This window comes from Ipomoea triloba, chromosome 12 (genome assembly GCF_003576645.1).
Source record: "Ipomoea triloba cultivar NCNSP0323 chromosome 12, ASM357664v1".
NCBI classification, from domain to species: Eukaryota; Viridiplantae; Streptophyta; class Magnoliopsida; order Solanales; family Convolvulaceae; genus Ipomoea; species Ipomoea triloba.
This window is the reverse complement of record NC_044927.1, coordinates 9249635-9255770: the sequence shown is the minus strand read 5'-3', so window position 1 is coordinate 9255770 and position 6136 is coordinate 9249635.

Genomic DNA, 6136 nt, shown 5'->3' with positions numbered 1-6136 from the left:
ATATATATATATATATATATATATATATATATATATATATATATATATATATATATATATAATTTTTTTTTGTGTGAATATAGAGTTCTGCAATTTTGAATATTGAATTATGTAATTTTACTTCCCTTTGTCTCATTTTACCTGTCCTATTTACTATTCATTGGTTAAAATGTTAAATCAACTTTGTTTATTGCTCATTTTCTTTAATAATTTTTTATTATTTTTAAATTTAATTTTTTGTGTTTAATAGTACCTTAATGTAGTTTCTAAATATATAAATTTTATATATTAATGCTAAACTTAATATTATGAAAAGTTATATTAAAAATAATTTCAGTCAAGTCTCGTTAAACGAATCAGACAACCAAAATGAAACGGAGGTAGTATATTTGAAGATATGCAACTGAAAAATGTAATAATAATCCATAATAAAGTGTTAGATACTTATAAAATGAATGTGTAATATAATACTTTTGAAAAAAAATGTAACCAGACTACGATAAGAACTTTGAACTCGAGAGCAAATCGAACGTATCCAAGATCTGTCGAATCCATATTTGTTGAGGATGGAGAACCCATTCAAATAGATGCCATCCTCCTTTGTAAAGTAGATAGGGTGATCGAAGAAATGGTGGATAAGCAACTTGGGTACTGTACGTTGTAGAGGGCATAGCTTTCATGTGACTTGAAGAAGAATTTTCTCTAAAGTGTTTGGGAACAGAGTATATCCCCTGATGCTACAAGGATAAACTTCAGCAATGAAATTTATATTCAAAAGCTAGCTGAAGAAAGAGAAAGTTACTGATAATGCACCATAACTTGATGTTGCTGATGCTAATAGAGCACATCAAAAGAAGATGAAGAAATCTTTAATTGAATCAAGGATTCAACTTTCGCATGTACGAGAATAGAGACTCTTGAAAACTTTGTGGCAACTTTTAAGAAATACATATTTGTCGAAAATTACGTCGCAAATTTGTCTCAAAATTTTGCGCCAAAACTTACCGCTAATATTAGCTACGTATTTAACGACAAAATACTTATGTCGCAATTTCGTAGCTAAACCGTCGCTAATTGTCAATCGAACACAAAACATTAAATCTGTCACTAAATTGTCGCTATTCCGTCGTTAATTAGCAACGGAATATATCCGTCGCTAAATCCATCGTTATATTCGCGTGTTTTTGCAGTGATACACAAATGTCCATCAAATCTAACACTAAGTAAATCCGTGAAATGTTGGGTAAAACTTGAAAAGAACAAAAGGAAGTAGAAAAGAATTAAGAAATCTGAACAAATTAAAGAGAAGTTGAGAAGTGGAAAGAACATGAAGTTCTACAAAATTAAAGCTTGGTGCCAATCGAGGATCGAAGTTACATACTGACTAGCACCTTGGAAATATTTTATTAAACTTGGTCAAAGATTAAAAACATTGCCCTTATTGATGGAAGGAAGATTGGATAATGTATTAATTACTTGGTGAAAAATGAGTGTTTTGGATGGCCAAGACCTTATAGAAGTTTTGTTGAGAACTACCTGTGCATGAACGTGAGAAAGGATTTTCAGGAGATTTGTCAAGGATATAATCTAAGGAAGAAGGTACAACATCAATATAATGAAGAACTTGACAAAATGTGAGGAGAGTAGAGGTAAAAGACTTATTTTATTTTGGAATTACAGCTAATGATTGTAATGTTTACTTATTTTCTGATGTGATTGTCTTATTGAACTTTAATGAACTGTGAGATGTAATCTAATCAATAGTGAAAATTCATCTATTTTATGTTTTGAAGTTGTAATTCAAAATTATTAATTACTCCGTATTTTCTAGAAATCGTAATAGTGTCAAACTTAAAATATATGTATCGGTATCTAAATTAAAAAATACTCCAAAATGTTTGAAAAGACATGCTATTTGAAAATCATCCATGTAATGATGAATGCATAGGTTTTCACATCATCAAAAACAAGAAAATTATTGTTATGAATAATTTGTAATAGATTTTGTTGATACAAAATTTACTAGGAAATTAGGACTGTGAACTTTTATTTTTAGACTTAGGATTTTTCATTCATACTTGTGTACTGGAAACTCTTCTATAGAGGGTCAAACTATACTACTCGAAAAGTCAATATCCGAACAGTAGTATAGTAGACTCAAATATTACTACCCGAAGAGTATACAACCGGATAGTAATGGAGCTAAAGAGTTCAAACCTAAAAGCCCGCGAAGTGTTCAAGACCAGAAGATCGAAAAATTCAAGAGCGAAAAAGTTGATCTAGGTTGTATAGTCGTCAATGGTTGACTGATTGTCAAAACCTGAAAAAGTAAAGTTGTCCAACAAGTACGAAGAGATCGGAATGTCGTCAATGTCACGAGAAATTCAAATTCTAGAAGTGACTTTTCACCATTCTGATTGTCAAGCGACATCCTATACAATGTTAGTAAATGATTTAAAACATTCCAAACCGTATAGTGCAAAAACAATGTTACCAAGGTTTCAAAAATTCCTAGGTATATTTATCGAGGTAGATTATCCATTTTTTACTAGGTCAAAAAGAAAACCAAAGAGTCATGATTCAAATAGCCAATGTATAGTCGAAAGGATGGAACATCTAACAAAGGACAATCTAACATACAAAACCACTGGCCATATCATTGGTCGAGATTGCCGTTTGAATTTTGTTTCCCTGTAATGGACAATTCAAGGAGTCTATAAATACCTCAATTTAAGATGAATTGAAGTATTGTCATTCTGTGAGAAATTTCACGAACCAAGGGATTAATCCAAGTACTGCCTAGTTGACAAGTTAAAGAGAGAAAAAAGCTAAGGTTCAAGTGCAAGATGAAGAACACTAGACTCAAGCAGCAATCAAGATCAACCATCTAGAAATTGAGTCAACAGTTGGAGAACCTTAACAAAACCTATGATAAGCAACCAACATCTCCACTTATAAAAGTATAAAGAGGAAGGGTATCAAGTGTAGACTTGTGAAAACCTATTGAGGCTTGTTGTTGGCTATGCGATCAAAGCACAAACACTCACCACTTTGTATTATAGAGAAAATTATTTAGTGGAATCTCTTAGGTGTTCTAAGAGAAGAGTGGAGTAGATATTTTCCGAACTACTTTAAAAATTAGAAAAATATTAAATTTGGTGCACCGCTGATGTATAGATGCTATACATCGGTACTAGCGGTACTTTTAGAACAATTTCAATAGATATCGGGAGGTAATCTTATTGTGTAAATATCCATGTCTTTGTACTTAAATATGCTTAGTAAATTGATTTTGATCTAGGCTTGTGCCCCGTGCATTCAACCGCGTTAACATCTTGGTGTCAACTTAGATTTATTTTATCTATTTTTCATTTGCTGTGTGGTATAAATATTCCTCAGTCCCTCAATCATATTTACGTGTATCAGTTAATCAGTCTCTTCACAGCAACTGAAAATGTGGGAGACAAATTAAAACTGAAATGTAAAAATAAAAGTTTATTTATAAAATTCATAAATAATTCGAGTCAACAGCAATTATATCCGATTGTAAAGTAAGTAATAAGTTGATTAGTCAAAAGTGGGGTAGAGAAGAAGTTATTTGATATTTGAGTTGTGGACAGGAAATGGTGGGGCGAATAGCATTCACAAATCACAATAATGCATATATGCGGCATGCCACGCTGATTTGATTTTGACTCCTCATTCTTCCACTTTCCCCATATTTCTAGTGTGCCTGCCCAAACAATTATGATCATTGAAACTTTACACAGAAACCTTTTTTTAAAATAAATTTACAAAAACTTCTTAAATGTTATAAAACATTAAAACATTTGTAAATGGACAGTTTAAGGCTGAAAGTCTATTACTCCGTACTTCATTGCTATTGAAACACTATTGTAGAATAAAAAATTACAAGATCGCATCAGAACTAATATTGTTCTTACAATAATGAAATTACTGATAACACATAGTGCTCATCCTACAATTAAATATTAGAATAATATTCAAATATCCTCTAATACCTTCGATTTATAAATGATTATGAAATTCATGAAATAAAGCAACACATGATTTTCTTAGGCCACTTGGGTATTGGCTCGATCTTTGTTTTGATCCTCACGATGTCAAATCGCAACTGGTTATGTTTTGCTTTAGCTCTATTATCCTATATGATGATAATAAAGTTTGTCTTATACAAATTATAAATGGATATGTTTGAATGATAGTGGACAATTTATATAAATATTCAACCCACGTATGCTCCAGAAGAGTACGTCAAGAGATTATAGTATAAAAATGATAAATTCTAATGACAATCCTGAAGATTGTACCATATCCCATCTCTACACCTTTTGAAACAATGACTTTACTTTAAATCATATAGAACTTGAAGATTGTTATCTTCAGGGTGAGACGGGAAGTACATTCACTCGAATCAATCCTGTAGATTAGGTCTTAAAAGACTAACAGTTGTACATTTTGCAACATATACATACCATGTAATCTTTTCCTCACTAGATTTTTCCATTGAGTTTTTCTACTGTGGATTCTAACGAGGCATGGATGTATTTAAATATACTATCCATATAACTTATACTCTTTTCTTGTCTAGATTTTACCCACATGGTTTTTCTAGCAAATTTTTAACGAGGCAAGATCGTGATCAAATAATGTCCAAGGAGGAGTGTTATAAAACATTTGTAAATGGACATTATTATTAGTAATTACTATTTATAAGTCATTATGGAGATGCTATGTAACGGTTATTCCCATTGTATTATATAAACTTGGTATGGCTAATAAGATGTGTTACTCTCTTTTCCCCTCTATCTCTTGTTTATTGTTTCTACATTGCTTTATCATTATATTGTTGATCAAATCCTATAACTCACCAGACACCGGTTAGGAGCTAAAGACTAATAGAGTAATAGGCATACAATTATAAAAATAAAAATGATTTTCGATTTGTACGTGCCATACTTCGCAGGAATATTAAATGACTCGAAATCATTTTTATATTTTTGAAAAAAATATTTATAAATATATATTTATATTTTTGCAAACCATAGTAAGAAGAGATTTTATGCGACGAACAGAACCAAATGAGTGTTAGCAAAAATTGAATTCACGATCTATTATATGAGAATTGATTATTGCTCTTTAATTTATTAGGATTCTGTATTCTAGACAATCTGGAATTCGTTCTTCCCTTTCTTGTATTATTGAGAGGCAAAAACTCGTGTGAGACCTTCTTATGGATCATTGTCTGTGAAAGGGGTCGGGTCAAGATGAAATGTAATACTTATAATAAACAAATGTAATACAAAATTAGGAATAAAATGTTTATTACTTAATTATATGAGAAAATGTAATACTTTTGAGGAAAAAAAAATATAATACTTTTACATTTTAATGTAAATGTATTACATTTTTCATCAAAAGTATTACATTTTTCTTTGTAATCGTAACAATACTTATAGGGAAAAATATAATACATTTGATGAAAAAATAATACTTTCACATCAAAATATAAAAGTAGTACATTTGTCTTAAAAAATATTATGTTTTCTCTTATAAGTAACAAACATGTTATTCCAAATTTAGTATTACATTTGCTAGTACAAGTATTACGTTTGCATATTGACCGGACCCGATCGACCCGTCTCATACCAGTGTGACGAATATATCATTTATTGCATTCCTATCCTAATTTAGACTCTTTTTATCTCACACCAATGGATTGATCAATAATAAGATCATTCCCAAAACTATTGTTCTCATCGATATCAGTAAACCAAACAATCCATGGCTACAAACTCTACCAAGAAAAAAAACCACCACCGCCACCACCAACCCCCCCCCCCACCCCTAGCGACACCCCCTCTGTAACACCCCAATTTTCACATCTTGGATTTATTACAAAATCCTTAAAATATAATACATTGCGGAAGCGTCTAACCAGCAGAAAACTGGGTGTTACCGCCACGCTTAGGTATCTTTCCTATACCTAAACGCTAAGGCTAAACTTACAACCTCAAATAACCATATCAATATCCAGATATGTACATATGGAAATAATCCCTCCAGGGTGTCTATTCTAGGATAGAGTAATCTTCAACCTCGACTCCCATCCTAT